The sequence below is a fragment of the Lissotriton helveticus genome, chromosome 10, assembly GCF_964261635.1.
Source record: "Lissotriton helveticus chromosome 10, aLisHel1.1, whole genome shotgun sequence".
Lineage (NCBI taxonomy): Eukaryota > Metazoa > Chordata > Amphibia > Caudata > Salamandridae > Lissotriton > Lissotriton helveticus.
Genome location: NC_136071.1, coordinates 109224650 through 109244890, shown reverse-complemented (window position 1 = coordinate 109244890; position 20241 = coordinate 109224650).

Genomic DNA, 20241 nt, shown 5'->3' with positions numbered 1-20241 from the left:
TATGGCATTTTCAGTGCTTATGTTTTCTGCCTAGCCTGGGCTAAGGATTTTCAATAGAACAGCTTATATGTATGTGCAGTGCATTTACACACACATATCACTCACTATTTGATGTCTTTTTACGCGTATCTGCTCGAAGATTGGGAGCTTCTGAACTTATTAGACGATTGCATTTCTACTTATAGTTGCCGAATTCTTCCCGTACTTACACGCTCGGCTGCATTTCTGTCTATAGGCGCTCAATGCACTTTTCTTCCTACATGTAATGTGAATATTTTATTGCCTATAGGTGTAGAGAGCCTTTTCTGCCTGTTAGCGTGGAATGTTTTTCCTCTATACTCGCATTATTATGTTATTTTCCCTAACTGCGTTAAGCCTATGTTTTGCCTTTAGACACCAAATTAATTTCCTGTCTTATGTGTTAAATACATTCCTGGCTGCTAGTCTCTAAGTGCAAAGTTCCCCTATAGGTGTCGAATGCTTTTTCTGATTATAAATGCTCAAAGATTGTTTGTTTCTTTCTCAAGGTTCGGAATGAGCTTAATTCAGCTCGACCAGCTGATCCTGAAAACATTCATTTTGATTCCATATGGGGCAGTAATTTATTCCTGTCCCTCGGTCCAGAGTTCGGTGCTCTCGGCTGCCAGCACACTAGACATATTGTCACCCCATATGGATTCAGCAAATATTGCAAGCGAGAACTTGTTCCCGCCTATAGATGGAACACGCTTGTCACACGCACATGTCCAAGTGTTATACGTCAACGTCGCGAGCGACTGCCAGCCTAGACTATATATACATTCCTCAATATGTTTCTGGATACTTTACCTACATCCCAGGTGTGACAGGAACGCCGCGCTTCCATCTCTCTGCAGCTCTGCACACATGGGAAATGTGCTCGGGATGAAATCACTTTTCTAGTTCGTGATTCCGCATTTTAGGTGGCACGTGGCTGCCTTTCCCTATAGCAAGCGCAAATACATACTTTCCTTACCTCTTTCTGTTCAAAAACCACACGACGGTTTGTGACCAGACACTACGAACTTCATCACAAGGATAATGTAAAAAAAATGTTAACTTTGAGGTCGCGCGAGTAAAACGTGCGCATTTTGCGCGTTCTGAGATGCGCACAGCCTTGCCACTCCGGCTAGAAAGCGAATCTTTGCCTTCCAGGTTGCGCTCTCTCTATAGGTGATGTCGTGCGCACACTTAGCCCGCCTATATATTCTGTGCTCAGCTTTAAATGTCTGAACACACATAGCTCATTTTGTTGCTGCAGTGTACAGAGCGTGCACGTGCTTTAGTTACACGCGCTTACACATGCTATGCGTATGTATTTCAATGCCAGGCCAGGAGCGGGTGTCTGATGTTCTTTCGCCTATGGAATGCTGAAATATTAAGGAGTATCCATTTCACTGCATGACTGGCACAGGCCCGCGTCGCTTCTGTCAACGACAGCTCATCTATAGCCTGTTAAAGTATGTAAGAAGAAGGGGTTCGGAGACTTGTGGATTAGTTGAGCACCTATACACGGCACACACCTCCATGGCTTCTGACCCTATACTTTCTGTACATGCTAGCTTTGATCGAGCACCTATATCCAGCAGGAATATACAGATTTCCTATATGTCTGGTTCGTGTGTTTTTTTTGTTTTTTATTTAGTTTTAAATAGCGCGAACTCGACCCGAAGGTGTCAGAGCGCTTTACACGAGCACCGTTGCGTTACAGAAGGACACAACATCATTGTGTAAGACTCGGGGAGATTAAGTAATTTGCCCAGAATCACAGGATGTTGAGCGTCCCAGTCGAACCTCCAAACCGGTTCCCCAGCTACGAGGTCGATCGCTCTAGCTGTTAGGCCATATCCCTTGATGTGACGGTGCACATACATCGAACACACGCGCATTCGCCCCTATAGCCTCAAGGCTTTTTAGATGAACCATGCACGGGTGTACAGTGAACCTCCTGCCTTTCTGCTCCTATAGAATCTGCTAATTGTTTAGACAATGTTGCACCTGTATGTGCTATGTCCCACGTATAGGTGCGTGCATGGGATCGACAGGCATTTCGATGTAACTCTTCAGCTGTGTATACCTGGGCCCTTATGGTCACTGGAATCCCATTGTCAGAGCGCGTGCGCCCCATGGACCCCTAACTTAGGTTCTGTGGGTGTTCGAATAAATGCAGTGAACCCCACTATCCAACACTGACGTTTCACCTATACGTCAGATCTTTGCGTACAGTGCACACCTATATGCAGTACATAAGAGTCATGGATTTACATATGCCTGCATGCATAGACTTCCGCCTGTATTCAGCATATCTGGAAGCTGTTATAGACCTGTTATAGAGATATCTGCACTGACTGCACTTATATACTCCTCCGCTATAGGGCGCAGTTTAAGCCAACAGGGTTTGCGAATGTTTCCACTCGCTGCATCTACACCCATGGCATATCGGCTGCGGGTTTACACCTGCAGGTTCTGCAGATGTTTGTATTGACGGCGCACCTATATCCTTTACAAATGCAAATTTTCCATATGTGTGCATTGATTGTGCACCTTCACCCACGCACATGGGCCGTGGATGCACACCTGCAGGTTCTCCAGATGTGTGCATTGATTGCGCACCTACGCCCATGGCGTATGGGCCGCGGATGCGCACCTGCAGGTGTTCCAGATGTGTGCATGGATTGCACACCTACGTCCATCGCATATGGACCGCGGATGCACACCTGCAGGTGTTCCAGATGTGTGCATTGATTGCACACCTACGTCCATCGCATATGGACCGCGGATACACACCTGCAGGTGTTCCAGATGTGTGCGTTGATTGCGCACCTACATCCATCGCACATGGGCCGCGGATGCACACCTGCAGGTTCTCCGGATGTGTGCGTTGATTGCGTTGATTGCGCTCTTCACACTTGGGCATGGCTGACCATGCGAGCGCATTACCTGCAAGTTCTGCGCCCTGGTTTACTTCTACACAGTCTGTGGCACGTCTATGTCTGGTGCACGCCACGGACCTCTTCTGTCCACCGGAGGCCTTGGCTGTGGCTGACGCAAAGAGGGCAGAGTCGGACTGGCCCATAGGGCAACCAGGCAGTGCTTGGTGGGCAGTCTGACTCTTCAGTGTGTGGGGCGGTATTTTAGCAGTTGTGAGCCTGTTTTATGGCCAGGTGGGCCGTTTTTAGGTCGAAGCCTACGTCTGGTTTGCTATGGACATTTTAGGGACGTTCGGAAAGCTTCCATGGGAACGCATTCCACCCACTGCTACCATGGATTTGTAGCTTGTAACCCACGTTTGCTTGCTTTCTATTTGCTGGCTTTATAAGTTTTAGGCACCATCTTGATTTAATCTCTGTCCTTTAGCATGAGCGAGCTGGGCGCAGGCCCAGGGCGCCAATTTTCTGAGGGGCGCATGGAGCTGTGTGCATTAAGGTTATGCCAACATCAGCGCCCTTCTCATATTGCTCCAGTTTGTTTCTGTCTGATTTGCCACTTTATAGTGGTTTTAGTCCTTCATTATCATAGAAAGGGCAATGTTTTTAACACCCTTCCTTGCCCTCCCTTCACCCTCTGGCGCTGGCACACAGCAACAAAACCATCCCCATGAGGCAGCTAAGCCATCAGTGATTTAGGTGAGAGGGTGGTCCGGGGACGTTTGTGTTCAGGGGCCAGTCCCTGCTTATCCAGGTACTGACCAGTCAACACAAAAGAGATCCCCTGCTGGCTCATTTATTTCACTACCATCAGCAAGGGCGCCAAATTTCTCTCCCTCCACGCCCAGGGTGCCATTTTAGCAAAGGCTGTCTCTACTTCCATGGATCATACCCTATTTACTGTCTTCTTCCACCAGTACTCACTTTCTGTAAACAGGCCTTTAAATCTTGTTTTTATATTGTCACATTTGCTATGCATTCAAAGACAGCCGATAAATGTCAGGCTCTGTCTTCCGAGGGAGCTTGGTGTTCACTCTTCGTTCTCTGACTTCAAAGTGAGAGGATTAATGTGACAGTCCAGGTACTGGGGGTGTACTGGAGGAAGACCGTAGGGTGTGTTTTTTTCTAGTACACAACTAGATTTAAATGTCTGTAAATTAGAAGATATCAGAATTAGAAAAGCACAAATAAAACACATTTTTTGGTAATCCTGAAGTATGGTGGAAACAAATAATGTAATACGATCAAAACAAATCAAGACAGTGATGCCATTTCCACATATCGTTTGTGCGCTGTATACGATGTATGTATGCGATGTGTTGTCTGGAATGGCAGTGCGCTACCACACTATGCATATTCCAGTTTACCCATTGCACTCTACTCTGCACCACTCCACACTACACCACTCCACACTGCGTCATGCACTCTACTCTGCACCACTCCACCCTATGCCTTTCACTCTACACCTCTCTACTCTGCTCTGCACTACTCTACTCTATGCCAGTGCACTCTACCCCACTGTACTATGCAGCACTGCCCTTTACACCACTCCAGTCTAGGCCACTTCACTCTACTCTGTACCACTCCACTTTACGTCAGTGCATTCTATGCCAAATAACTCTACACCACTCTAATCTAATCTCCACCACTGCACTCTACCCAACTGTAGTCTACCCAATGTACTCTAAGCCACTGCACTCTACTCTTCACCACTCCATTCTGCTGTGCACTACTCCACTTTACACCACTTCAGTCTACTCTGAAACAATCCACTCTACGCCACTGCACTCAGCACCACTGCACTCTATGCCACTCCACTTGGCTCTCAGGTGAAGCAGGCCAGAGCAGGGGGAAGAGTGGTTTGCACTCCCTAAGTTCACACAACTGCTTGGCTGGCCCTCTTGGGCCTGCCAAAAAGTCATACGCACTTTGCAGCTTCCCCACCAAGCTGTAATGCAAAGCCTGGTGAGGAACATGCCCAGCAGCCCATCTGAGTGCCGGACCACGGTGCTCAGACCAATCACTACGCTGCATGCAGCGTTGTGATCAGCTCAAGGGAGCCTGGGAGCACGGGTGCTTCCTGCGGCCTTTTCATGTAATTGTTTTTTTTTTCTTTTTTCGTCCCGTCCCCCCGTCCCCAGCCCCACCACCTGGGTCCGGTAGCAGCTGCTACTGACTCTATGCCACTCTCCTCTGCATCACACCACTTCACCATTCTAATCAACTCTGCACCACTGCTCTCCATGTCACAGCACTGTATGCCACTGTACTCTACACCTCTGCACTCCACCCTTTACCACTCCACTCTACGGAGAAGCGTGGCTCAGTGGTTAGAGGCGGCAGACCCGGAAGCTGAGATCGACCGTGGACCAGGGTTCGATTCCCCGCCTCGGCGGGTCTCGGGCTCAAAAATTCCACGGACTCGACAATTCTCACTCTGGTGCCTACTCAACTCACGGGGTTCACACTCTGCGACTCTGGGCAATAGCTTGCTTAATCTCCACTGCGGCCCCTCGCGGCGGGATGCCTGGCTTTCACCTTGTGGACACCCTGCCGGGGTTTCTCACAGGGGAATACCAGGACGGGTTCCCTAAGCAAGCGCCGGGACGCTTACGGGCAGCCGTGCGCTCTACAAATCCAGCACATTTACATTTACATTACGCCACTTCACTCTACTCTGAAACAATCTACTCTACACCACTGCACTCTACTCCACTGCACTATATGCCACGCTGCTCCACTCCACCCTGCTCCACTTTACTCTACACCATTGAACGTTACACCACTGTAATCTACGCTGCATCACTCTACTCTACTCTGCTCTGCAGCACTCTACGCCACTGCACTATACGCTAATGCACTCTACACCAATTTACTCAAAATCAATGCACTCTATGCCACTGCACTCTATGCCAATTCACTCTGCACCACTCTACTTTGGGAAACAACCTTTACAACGCAACTTTTACAACTCATTACCATTACAACGAAACTTTTACAACGCAAAAACTATTACAACTATTGCATTGGCTCCCCATAAAGGAGCGAATCTATTTTAAGACCCTCTGCACGGTCCATAAAACACTCTATGGGAGTGGCCCCCCCATTCTAGAGGATATGATCAGACCTTACAACCCTACCAGGAATCTTCGCTCGAACCAACAAAACTTGCTGACAGCGCCTAGGATCAGGAGATCCCGCACAGGAGGTCGCCTGTTCTCGCACAACGCGGCTGGGCTGTGGAATGCTCTTCCTCCACCTCTTCGCCAAGAGCCTAACCTCCTTGTCTTTCGGAAAAAGTTAAAAACTCTTCTGTTTCCAAAAAACTAGTTAAAATGGTTCTCTATTTTTAATTCATCTCCGCTTGGTTAGTCTTAAGCGCTGGGATGCTCCCGAGTGGCCATGCGCTATAGAAGAGCCTTTTAATAATAATAATAATAACAACGCATGTATTTACAACGCATGTATTTACAACGCATGTTTTTACAACGCAGGTACCTTTACAACGCATACCATTACAACGTAAGTATTGGTAAGTATATAATTATATTTAAAATGTTATATGTTTGGGTTTTTTTAAGGGGTATTTTTAGGGTTCAGGGTCAGTTTTCAGTTTTTGGGTAAAGGGGTATTTTTAGGGTTCAGGGTCAGTTTTCAGTTTTTGGGTAAAAGGGTATTTTTAGGGTTCAGGGTCAGTTTTCAGTTTTTGGTTAAAGGGGTATTTTTAGGGTTCAGGGTCAGTTTTCAGTTTTTGGGTAAAAGGGTATTTTTAGGGTTCAGGGTCAGTTTTCAGTTTTTGGGTAAAGGGGTATTTTTAGGGTTCAGGGTCAGTTTTCAGTTTGTGGGTAAAGGGGTATTTTTAGGGTTCAGGGTCAGTTTTCAGTTTTTGGGTAAAGGGGTATTTTTAGGGTTCAGGGTCAGTTTTGGGTTTTTGGGTAAAGGGGTATTTTTAGGGTTTAGGGTCAGTTTTGGGTTTTTGGGTAAAAGGGTATTTTTAGGGTTCAGGTCAGTTTTGGGTTTTTGGGGTACAGGGGTACAGGGTAAAAATAAAATAAAATTACATTTAAATTAAATTATTTAAATTAAGTTTATTTAAATGGGTTTTTGGGGTACTGGGGTATTTTTAGGGTTAAGGGTCAGTTTTGGGTTTTTGGGGTACAGGGGTACAGGGTAAAAATAAAATAAAATTATATTTAAATTAAATTATTTAAATTACATTTAAATTAAATTAATTAAATTAAATTAAATTAAATTAAATTAAATTATATTAATTTCAAATAATTTAAAATAAAAAAATTAATATATACTTACCAATACTTACGTCGTAATGGTATGCGTTGTAAAGGTACCTGCGTTGTAAAAACATGCGTTGTAAATACATGCGTTGTAATAGTTTTTGCGTTGTAAAAAATTTGTTGTAATGGTATGCGTTGTAAAAGTATGCGTTGTAACGTCATACATCCCTCTACTTTACGCCACTTCACACTAGGCCATTCTACTTCACTCCAAGAAACTCCACTATGCGATACTCGACTCCATGACGCCCTACTCCATTAAACTCTACCTCACACTATGCAACACCACTCTGCAACACTCTACTCCACTCTCCAACACTACTCTGCGACACTCTATGCAACTCCCTCTACACCACTCTATGCCACTTTACTCCACTCTAGTCTACAACACACCACTCCACTCTACGCTACTCCACTCCACTCCACTCAAACACTCTGTGACACTCTACTCTACAACACTGTACTCCATTCTATGCCACTCCACTTTGCAACACTTTAGTTCACTTTATTCCACTCTAATACACTACTCCACTTTATGCCACTCTACTCTATGACAATCTACTCCACTCAACACCACTTTACAACACTCACCTCCACTCTATGCAACACCCTCTATGCCACTCCAATCTGCTCTACACCACTCCACGATAATCTATGCCACTCCGCTCTAAGACACTCTACTCCACTCTACGCCACTTAACTCTACAACATTGTACTCCACTCAACGCCCTTCCACTTTACAACTCTCCACTCCGTCCACAACACTTCAGAACACTCTACTCCTGTCCACTCCATGACACTTCATTTGAAGCCACGCCACTAAACTCTACTCTACTCTACAGCAGTCTACACCACTCCACGACTCTCTACGCAACTCCATAACACTCCGCCCTACTCCACAACACTCCACTTTACCACACTCCACCCACTCCACGACACTCTCCTTTACCCCACTAACTTTTAGCCATGCTGAAGGGCTGTCAAGCTGATGTACAACACAGCTTAAACATGTAGGTAAAGCCAATAGCTCTTGCATAAGCGAGACCTATTGGCTTTGTCAATGCTTGTTTACTGTCGTTTTTCCTGTTATTACCACAGACATTGCCTTCAGCAAACACAAGGGCATGCAGGCTCCCATACCTTGCAAAATACCCATACAGCGGGTCTTCACAAGTTCAAAACCGCCCTAATTTGCAACATGGGCCATTTTGTCGCTGTCTCATTCACTAAAGGGCCACATTCATTTGGATGCCTGGCCCTGTTTTTTGTCCCACTCCGACCCAGGCGGGGGGCGAAGAGTGTGGAAGCTAGGACTGCGAGGTAGTATCCATGTTCTTCATGACGTCACTGCAAGGACTGCGTGCCGTGCACTCGTGTGCCAGGAGAGGGGGGCACTGCAAGTTTCACGGAGCCCTCTGGGCAGGATTGGCGCTGCATTGCTTCTAGTCCCGCCATGATGCACCGAGCCCCCTGCGGGGTGTCTCCACCCTGCATACACGGCCCTCTCGCTGTCCTTTGAGTGTTAAAAAAGAGAATTCACTGGCATCCGCTCCCAGTCCGGGTGAATTTGGGGGAAGGGGCGGGTGGGGTTTCTGTAAGGAGACCACGAGAGACAAGGACATCTTTGATAAATGGTTGACAATCACAGACGTATTCTGTCCTGTTGGGCGCTTATCACTGGCACGAATTTGACACGCATTAGGATTAATGTGGTAAGTGTGGAGAGAGAGAAAGAGGGAGAGGGAGAGAGAGAGATAGAGAGAGCGAGAGAAGCGAAGGAGGGGGAGGAGAGAGACAGACGGAGAAGTAGGGTGGAGAAAAATAGGATTAGAGACAGAAAAGTGAAAGAGAGAAAAGCAGAGGGAGGAGAGAGGGAGTGAGAGGGAGAAAAGTGAGGGGAGGGGAATGGAACGAGAAAGAGCAGGGGGGGTAGAGCAGGGAGAAAGCGAGAGAGAGGAGTGGGGGAGAGAGAGGCACAGAAGGAGGAGAGAGTGAGAAAGAAATGGAGGGAGTTTTCGAGAGACAGGGAGACATAGAGAGAGAGAGGAGAGGAGAGAAGCAAGAGGACAGCAGGAGAGACAGACAGAAGTGGGTGCCCGCCAGTGCTGCCGACTTGGGAACTGGGGAATCAGGTTTGAGTCTTGGCATCCGCTTAACATCCTGTGATTCTGGACAAATCACTTAGGGCCACATGTATCGAGCAAATTCGCATTCGCAAAGGCTGAAATTCTTATGTATTAAGCAAAATCTGGTGCAAAATAAGGAATCGCAAAATTTGTGATTCCTTATTTTGCAATTGCATTTAAGGAATCGCACATTTTGCGATCGCACATTTTGCGAATCCTTAAATGCAATGTATGAAGCAAAAAAATTTGCAAAATGTCCTTAAGAAATCGCAAATTACCACCAACTTCTAGTTGGTGGTAAGTTGCGAATTCCTTGAAAAATGCAAATTTTTGCATTTTTCAAAGTGCCATGAGACGCACATACATGCCCTTGGGAAATGTATGTGTGCCACATGTGCACCCATGCATATTTCAGGGATGCAACAGGGTTTCCTTTGGACACCCCTGCACCCTTGAAATTATTCTCAATTTGCGATTAGAAAATTGCGAATCGCAAATTGAGAATAATTTCCACTTCATTCCTATGGGCCTCAGAATTCATTCCTATGGGCCTCCTGGCCCATAGAAATGAATGGGAAAGTATTCCTTAATTGCGATTCGCAATTTGCTAATCGCAATTAAGGAATTTTAAGAAATCGCTAAAAAAATGCGATTTTTACATACATACCCATTTGCGATTCTCAAATAGCGATTTCTTAAAAATCGCTATTTGAGAATCGCAAATGGGTATCTTGATACATATGGCACTTAATCTCTCGCTGTCTACCAAAAAATGAATGTATCCTTATGTAAGGTAACTGGTGCTCATGTAAAGCGCTCCAATGCCTTCGGGTTGAGTATGCACTATATAAAACTGCAAAACAAAAATAATAAAACGGAGGCGAGGGTGAGATAAATGGGGAGAGAGAGAGAGAGAGATAGTGAGAGTGACTTATTGTGAAATAGGAAGTCCCCAGGCATGTATCTGATTACATCCTAATTCAGCCGTGTGATGTGCACTGAGGTATTGGGACGTGGAGGAAGAGTGCACAATCTTTCTGTCAGGATGTCGCTCCAAGGAACGCCACCCCTTTGCCCCAGGCCAGAATGGACCCTTCCATGGTGAACTCCTTACATTCAGAAACAGGCAGTTCCTTCTCCTTTGAAGATTTTTTTTAATGGAGGGCCGACTGGTTGACTGTATGAAGTGGCAGGAAAGGGTAAATTATGTCGCAAAATACTACGAATATCGTGGCACCACCCTTTTGTTATGCTGTCATTTTAACATATATTAAGGAAAAGTTACACCTCATTAGAATCTATTTAAGACCTGGATTAAGCAATGAGCAAGTGAACGGTGACAAGCTAACCATTGTTAAGGTCTTCCGTTTCAAGGCACTATTTATTGGCACTTTTTTAGGTACGTTTGATGTGTTTGAGCTAGAAAGAATGTTTTGTTAACATCGACAATTTATGAAGCAGATGGCGGATTATGGGGCAAATATGGTAAACCCATAATTATAAGGAAACCATCATGGCGCACATAATCTCATAATGCCATTGACCCTGATAATAGACTCTACCTTTCATCTTGGGGGAACATGGTTATGAGAGGTGGGTTGACTTCTCACCTTTGCAACACCTTGGCACCCCATTCTTTTGTGGGAGACAGCAGGCTGGACTATTTTAAAACCCTGGCAATGGTAGTTGAACAATTTGGAGAGATCTTTGGTAGACAAAAGGACGTTGAAGGGGCATGCGTTGAATAATGTCACAATGTGACTCAAAACCCAAACATGCATCAAACAGATGACGTTCAGAACACTTAGTACTTCAGCCCAGACCATAATAAGTAGCGCCTAAATAGTATACTTGTGCCATAGTGCCTACACAGTATCATTGTGTCCTAACTTCGCCATAGTGAGGGCCACTGCAATAATGCGATTATACGGCAGAGGTGTTTTTCACATAATTGTAGATTTGTTGCATTTGCTCCATAGTTCATAATTTGCTGCATAATCTGCAGATTAAAAAAAAAAAATTCTAGCTCAAACAGTTCAATAGTTATTATAAACGCAGCAACACGTGTTGCCGTGCAGCTGAAGGCCCTTTGCAGTAAAATTGTCTTCTGTATTTGGTGTTAAACTGGTACTAATGAGGTGCAACCAATGGCCGGACAGTGTTAAGAAGAGTAAAAATTACAAAATAATGAAGAATACGCTCACAAATTGTGCCGCACTATGCTGCATAATTTGCATTATTTGCAGCATAATTTACTCAACCCTGCCGCATAATTTGGCCCTCCCCTGCCGCATACTTCCAGCGGCCCCGTCCATAGTGATGGTTGGCGATGCAGAGTTGAGTCAAGGGAACCTGATCTTTATCTTTTTATTTGCCCACTTTCCACAGTGCCTTCAGATTGTGATAACATTCTTATGTTCTGCCTGGAATATTTGCATCTCAAATGAGGTCTTCCTTGGTAAAAAATCTCCACAATTGTTAACATGCACAACTCAAAAAAGTGATGAAGGGAAAAGCCAGATTCTGTTAGAGACACTGATAATTACCCCGGACATATTCCATTCCATTGTTTTAGCTTGTTTGTTACTTTATAGACAGGGAGCAACCATATCTAAATAAGAAATTACCCCCGCCGCAAAAGAGACCCTTAGCTCAAACGGCCAGGCCACGCCCCTCTGAACAGGACGACAACCAACCCCATAGGTTGCCATGGGTTGTTTCGGTCTCAGATGGAATTTGTACCTTGCGGCCCAGTGGCACAGTGAGCTGTAGGTACAGTTGTCAGGGTCACACTGCCCCAGTTTGGGCCTCTCTCCTAACTTAAGGTATTTTCACTCTGAGTTTCTATCTCCAGTAATGGGGTTGTTGAGACCATGTTGTGGGCAGAGCATAGGGTTTTAGCCTCTGGAAATATGTGCGGGCCCCTGCCATACATGGAGGTGGGGAAGGCCAGGACTGGGCTTTGTTTTTTTTTAACTCATTAGCAAAGGTGCACCACATAGCAAATTGGACAACAGATTATATAAAATACATGTCCGCAAAGTAATCTTCCAAAATGTCTTCCTTTATTCAATGGAGTCTTTAAAACATAGTCAGGATGATTGAGATACAGCTTATGCGTTTCATCCTTGTCAGAAGGACTTCTTCAGGGCAAATGGATCTTCACTGTAATGTCTATCTAGGAAAGTAAGCCATCAATCAAGAATAAAAGATGCTTCCGTATTTCAAGATATTAAATTTAGAAATTATTTTTAGTGCCTTTAAATGGAACCATTGGACGAGCGGGAATGTATAACTCCCAATATAATTTATTCCTAATCGCAGGTAAGGGAATTAAAAGCTGTCCAAGAATAGTTGCACAGTTCTGTAACCGACCAGAGTCAGTCGGGGCAGTCCTCACCACACAGACACCAACGGGACTGGGCTTTGTGTCTGGTTGGGCGGTTGTGCAACCATGTGACCCTTTCACAAATGCAGTGTGTCATGGGCCCTAGTGCAAGGAAGGAAATCACTGACGCCCTGGAATAGTCCCTTTAGATGCTTGTCAACCATGGCATTACCAGTGCTTGATTTGAACCAGTGGTTGTCGATGGGGCTCATCGGCACTTACTTTTGGGGACTGGAACTTATTTTTCCTTATTGAACATTTACCCAGAGCAACAGAGAGGCAAATACAGGAAGGGTAACAAAGGAGGAAGCGTAAGATGAAAAAACGTCGCAAAGGAATAAAGCAGGAATCTGCAAGAGCAAGATAAAGATGCAGGGAGTGCCTGGCAGTGTATAAAGGGGCATATGCAGCCCTGGTATTCAATCCACTGAGATTTAATAGCACCAGCCACAGGCTTATGAGCACAGCTTTGAGGACCTAGTCATTCTGCTACAAGTGAAGCACTTGGTATAACTATTCTGTTGTAAATATTAGATAAAAGATTTGATTAAAAAATCAATGAAGCTAAGTACAACAGGGTACATGTGTTTTGTGTAACTGGCTCATGGGAGGCATCCCAACCCCCACCGGCCTAGTCCCCTATACCTCCAGAAGGGACCCCCCATCAAGCTCACCAGCTCCCAACTCCTCGCGACAGAAACACAAGCAACAACAAGCATTGAAAATGCAATAGGTCTCGCAATAGAAGAGTTTGACCTTTTTCGTTTTGCAAATGGATGAGTGGCGTTGCGTGGATGAGTGGCGTTGCGTGGATGAGTGGCGTTGCGTGGATGAGTGGCGTTGCGTGGATGAGTGGCGTTGCGTGGATGAGTGGGGTTGCGTGGATGAGTGGGGTGTGTGAGTGGCGTTGCGTGTGTGAGTGGCGTTGCGTGTGTGAGTGGCGTTGCGTGTGTGAGTGGCGTTGCGTGTGTGAGTGGTGTTGCGTGTGTGAGTGGTGTTGCGTGGGGGGATGGATGGATGGATGGAGTGGGGGATGGATGGATGGAGTGGGGGGATGGATGGATGGAGTGGGATGGATGGATGGAGTGGGATGGATGGATGGAGTGGGGGGGATGGATGGATGGAGTGGGGGATGGATGGATGGATGGATGGAGTGGGGGATGGATGGATGGAGTGGGGGATGGATGGATGGAGTGGGATGGATGGATGGATGGATGGATGGATGGATGGAGTGGGATGGATGGATGGATGGAGTGGGATGGATGGATGGATGGAGTGGGATGGATGGATGGAGTGGGGAATGGATGTATGGATGGAGTGGGGGATGTATGGATGGAGTGGGGGATGGATGGAGTGGGGGATTGATGGATGGAGTGGGATGGATGGATGGATGGATGGATGGAGTGGGATGGAGTGGGATGGATGGATGGATGGATGGAGTGGGATGGATGGATGGATGGATGGATGGAGTGGGATGGATGGATGGATGGAGTGGGGGGATGGATGGAGTGGGGGGATGGATGGATGGAGTGGGGGGGATGATGGAGTGGGGGGAGGGATGGATGGAGTGGAAACCGGGCGGCAAGGGCTGTGATTTATAATGTGTTATGTTTAGGAGTAAACGGGCGTACGACATAGCAGGTATGTCCATCTTTAATGAATATGTAGGGCACAAATGACGTGATAAACAGAAGAGGCGCAGATTGGTGGTTGAAGAGCCCAGAGAGTAGTAAAAACAATAACAAAAGATGCAGCAAAGGCTTCAAAGTTAAGAAAAGATGCAGGCACTGCTTTGGTATTGTGAGGAGGAGGACATGTAACCGGAAATACAATGTTTATAATGTAAAAGTTTAAATCAACAGGAAACATGAGAAATTACCTGGCTGCAGTGGAAATTAAAGAGAAACATGCAGACAAAGGTTTTATGCCGGAGGACACAAATGAACCAGGACGGGAAAGCAAATATTTATGATGTAAAACTATATTAACAGCAAACCTGCGAAACCATGTGGGGAAGGAGGATATTTAATAAACAGAGAGGTAGGTGAAAACATAAAAGAAACAGGCAGGCAAATCTTTCTGATTCTATAGAGGTTAAAACGCACGGGGAAGCTTTAATTTGTAATTTAAAACGTTAATGTAGCAGGAGTTTAGAAGTGTAGATAGTTTAAAAGATTAAATAAACAGGAGTAAGCAGGCAATGAAACATAACAAGTGAGACGGAAAGCCAGAGGCCAGCATCAAACGGACAATACAGAGGGTCTGTTGCTTGTGTGCTCAGCCGTGACCTGCGCCAAGGAGCTGAGAGCGTTGGGAGAAGGGGGTGTAGTGCACGCGCTGGGAAGAGCAGCAGCAGGGAGGGGGTGGCAAATGGTTCTTTGCTTTGGGCGCTCTGTAGTGGGGAAGGGGGATGGGGCACGTATAGGAGGTGGCAGGAAAAACAGGGACAGGGTAGAAGAAACAGTAAGGGGATGGGATAAGTTAAACAAGTGAAAAATGAGTGAGCCCCTTCATGGTTGTGTGTGACAGACACCTCCTTTATGCTGCAGTAATATCGGGGAATTCAGAAGTAACAAGGAGTGGGGGAAAGGAGCGGTGGGAGCGAGAGGAGACGAGATGCCAGCAGAGCCGAGGATGGGAACCCAGAGGCGGCCCTAAGGCTGGCAGCAGAGAGGGGAAGTCGGAGAGGCTGTGTGCGGAGAGAGAGGAACAGATGGCTGTGAAGCAGGGGGTGTGAAGGATGGGGGTGGGTGGGGAGCGTAGGGACGGCTCAGATGCCTGAGGCAGAGCGCACGCTTTAATTTGTAATTTAAAACGTTAATGTAGCAGGAGTTTAGAAGTGTAGATAGTTTAAAAGATTAAATAAACAGGAGTAAGCAGGCAATGAAACATAACAAGTGAGACGGAAAGCCAGAGGCCAGCATCAAACGGACAATACAGAGGGTCTGTTGCTTGTGTGCTCAGCCGTGACCTGCGCCAAGGAGCTGAGAGCGTTGGGAGAAGGGGGTGTAGTGCACGCGCTGGGAAGAGCAGCAGCAGGGAGGGGGTGGCAAATGGTTCTTTGCTTTGGGCGCTCTGTAGTGGGGAAGGGGGATGGGGCACGTATAGGAGGTGGCAGGAAAAACAGGGACAGGGTAGAAGAAACAGTAAGGGGATGGGATAAGTTAAACAAGAGGCTGGGAAACAAAGAACGTGTAGCTGGAGGGGGCGGGATGGATTACAGAGAAGGAAGACGGGTGGGAGAAATGTTCGAAAAACAAGTAAACGAGTAAAACAAGAGCACTTACAGGGGGCGGAGCAGGGAGAGCGGCCTTTGAAGTGCACTTTACACGGCCGGCCGGCAGTGAAACTGAAAGCATGGCCGGCCGCCGTGAAAGCCTTTGATGACGCAGCAGGGGGAACAGACGGCGAGAGGGTGTGAAAGCAGCAGGGGCAGGCAGGCGCTTTTAAGCGCATGCGCATTAAGCTTCAATTTCACGGGCACTGCAAGGAATCGCCACGATTCCTTGCAAGTTGGTTAAAGACTGTTTAAGCCCCAATAGTCTCGCAAGCTCGATGCGCATGCGCATCGACAGGCGAGACCTAAAAACACTTTCTAGGCTTTCTCTGGTCTGGGCAGAGCGTGACAGTTTATATCTAGGCCTGGGTAACATTTCAATGACACCAGAGTGATTGGAGTCACTTTGGTAATTCTGCATTACTCTTTGACATGGAATTACTGATAACGCGATTACACCCGCTCGTGTAATTAAGAGCAATTAGGGGGGGAAATCGGAATCCTACTGTGAAAGAACATTCAGCGAGCTGGAGTGGCTGTTCTCATTACTCTTTATGTCCCGTTGTATTTTGCTTTATTTTCCATTTTGGACGCAAGGATGTATTTTGCACTAAGAAACTAGCCCTAAATGCCGACAATAGGTTGGGGGAAAATCCTACCCCAAGTGCACAATTAGCCAGCGTGAGTGGCTACAGATGGTGCTAGTCATGTTCTGTTGAATTTAGTGCTATTTCTCAATACACAATTCATCCATTTTGGACGTGTGGGGGCATTTTTGCACTAGAACTATAGCTCTCAGTGCAGAATTACCATTCCTGTGTAATTCTAAGTAATTTTTTTTGCATAACATCATCGAATGTTTGGGTTTTCCCACGGAATTAAGCGAGGTACGCACACCCTTAATCATATACCTACAGAACCAAAAAGCTTGGTACTGTGCACAACTATGTCCCTCAGTTCTGTGGTGTTGTCTTTCTATAAAGGGAAAATTGCATATATATATATATTCACTGAAAAAACCATAGGTTATAGACCATATATAGTTAGGAATTAGCATTTAAAAAACCTTATTTTACTCACACAAAACCATTGAAATTCCATATATAGTTAGTTGCACTAACTATATATCGCGCACCCGCAATCCACTGCTGATGATGTCACATATTACATCATTCATGACATGGTCAGTGACATCACTGATGACATCACTGATGACATCTCAAATGACATCACTGATGACATCACTGATGACATCTCATTTGACATCATTCTTGTGCTAATACGATAAACCTCTTCAGACTCTAATATAACCTTAGATACACTCAGTGTATACATACACTCACACACTGTCACTCATCCATGGAGTTACTCACACACCTAGTCAGTCATGCAAAGAAACAATCTCACCTCCATTTCCTCAACTATACAGTTATACACACCTTACTTATTCAAACATATACTAACACATATTTACTCTCTTATACAATCCCTGATACAAGTTCACAATGATCCATACAGCCACTCACACATTCAGTGGCTCTCATGCACAGTTATTTATATATGCCAACTCTCACATGTACTGTGTTTTACATATGTACTTACTATGACATGTAGCATTGAGATATCCATTCACTCATCAATACACTCATGCACACAGTCAACCGCCCATGTAGCTGTTTCCACATGCACTCTTGAACTCATACACCTAGTGAATCAACTGCTCACACATCTATGCACAGAGTCACACACCTCCCAGCCACCCCCACACAAACTCAATCTCCCATACAAATACTTGGGCAACCAATCAATAACACATATAACCTCTCGTATAGCTAATGATCAACACATGCAGCAGTTTACATCACAACAGACATACTGATGCACACATTCAGACAGTTTAGTCACTAACCCATGCATTTAGTACGACACATTTATTCACTCACTCATACAGTCAGTCACGCACCTACTAAATCCTTCATCCAGACACTTATACATCCACTCATTCTTCAATATATCAAACATATTTAAACTTTACAGAAACACACAGTCACTGGATGATGTCATCAGTGATGTCATCAGTGATGTCATTTGAGATGTCATCAGTGATGTCATCAGTGATGTCATTTGAGATGTTATCAGTGATGTCATTTGAGATGTCATCAGTGATGTCATCAGTGATGTCATTTGAGATGTCATCAGTGATGTCACTGACCATGTCATGAATGATGTAATATGTGACATCATCAGCAGTGGATTGCGGGTGCGCGATATATAGTTAGTGCAACTAACTATATATGGAATTTCAATGGTTTTGTGTGAGTAAAATAAGGTTTTTTAAATGCTAATTCCTAACTATATATGGTCTATAACCTATGGTTTTTTCAGTGAATTTTCGAGGTTTTTTAAATGCTAATTCCTAACTATATATGGTCTCTAACCTATGGTTTTTTCAGTGAATATATATATATATATATATAACATCTCTATGGCAAAATGAAACCCCTCATTTTGTTCCTTTGCAAATTAAATGTTTTAAGTGTTAACACTTTATTCCAATCAAGATGACTTCAGGTGTGCCATACTTTTGTCATAAGTAAGACTGTTAGCGCTCTAGTTGTTCTTTAGAACACTCTGGGACATTCTGTCACTGGGCTATAGTTGGGCTACATCTGGCTGATATTTGGGCTACATTTGGGCTCTTTTGTCTCTGGTGGCCATCTTTGGGCTACATTGGGCTACATTGGGCTACATTGGGCTACATTGGGCTCCAACATATATATAGCCCAATGTAGCCCAATATATATTTTTCAAAGTTAATTTTTGTAAAAACCACTGGAGCATATATCTTGAGACATAGCAAAGGCACATCGGGCTACCAGTCCCTACAATTTTGCCAAGTTTTGTGGAAATCCATTCAGCCGTTCGAGCTAAAAGTGAGTCCAACCGCCCTATGGAAAACTCAATGTTAAAAACACGTTTTGGGACCCCCCTGTTTTCTCGGCCCCCGCTTGACGAAACCCCCCCAAATTTTCAGGGGCTGCTAAGAAACAAAATGTGCCATTTTCCTGAAAATTGCAGCCAATTCCATCGACAAACGCCAAAGTTATTAGACATAGAATTTTCAGAAATCCCATAGAGAAAAAATCCTAACTATATATACCTACTGGCTATCGCCAGTAGGTAATATATATAACATTTCTATGGCAAAATGAAACCCCTCATTTTGTTCCTTTGCAAATTAAATGTTTTAAGTGTTAACACTTTATTCCAATCAAGATGACTTCAGGTGTGCCATACTTTTGTCATAAGTAAGACTGTTAGCGCTCTAGTTGTTCTTTAGAACACTCTGGGACATTCTGTCACTGGGCTATAGTTGGGCTACATCTGGCTGATATTTGGGCTACATTTGGGCTCTTTTGTCTCTGGTGGCCATCTTTGGGCTACATTGGGCTACATTGGGCTACTTTGGGCTACATTGGGCTCCAACATATATATAGCCCAATGTAGCCCAATATATATTTTTCAAAGTTAATTTTCGTAAAAACCACTGGAGCATATATCTTGAGACATAGCAAAGGCACATCGGGCTACCAGTCCCTACAATTTTGCCAAGTTTTGTGGAAATCCATTCAGCCGTTCGAGCTAAAAGTGAGTCCAACCGCCCTATGGAAAACTCAATGTTAAAAACACGTTTTGGGACCCCCCTTTTTTCTCGGCCCCCGCTTGACGAAACCCCCCCAAAGTTTCAGGGGCTGCTCAGAAACAAAATGTGCCATTTTCCTGAAAATTGCAGCCAATTCCGTCGACAAACGTCAAAGTTATTAGACATAGAATTTTCAGAAATCCCATAGAGAAAAAATCCTAACTATATATACCTACTGGCTATCGCCAGTAGGTAATATATATATATATATATATATATATATATATATATATATATATATATATATATATATCCAAAACCAGTCCACACTTCTCCATACAAGAAAGGCGCTGACACCGTGAATTCTTTTCCAAAGTAAGATTTATTCCAAGTTGCTGCTCAGACGCGTTTCAGCGGTTAGCTCCCGCCTTGCTCACTACACCTGGCTAACACCAAACAGAGGATTTTATACTATGGTATGACTTTTCTGACAGGTTGCAACTGGTATTGGTTGCCATACCAACCCTGTCATGACACTCTAGACAGACATAGAAGAGTTTTTTTGCA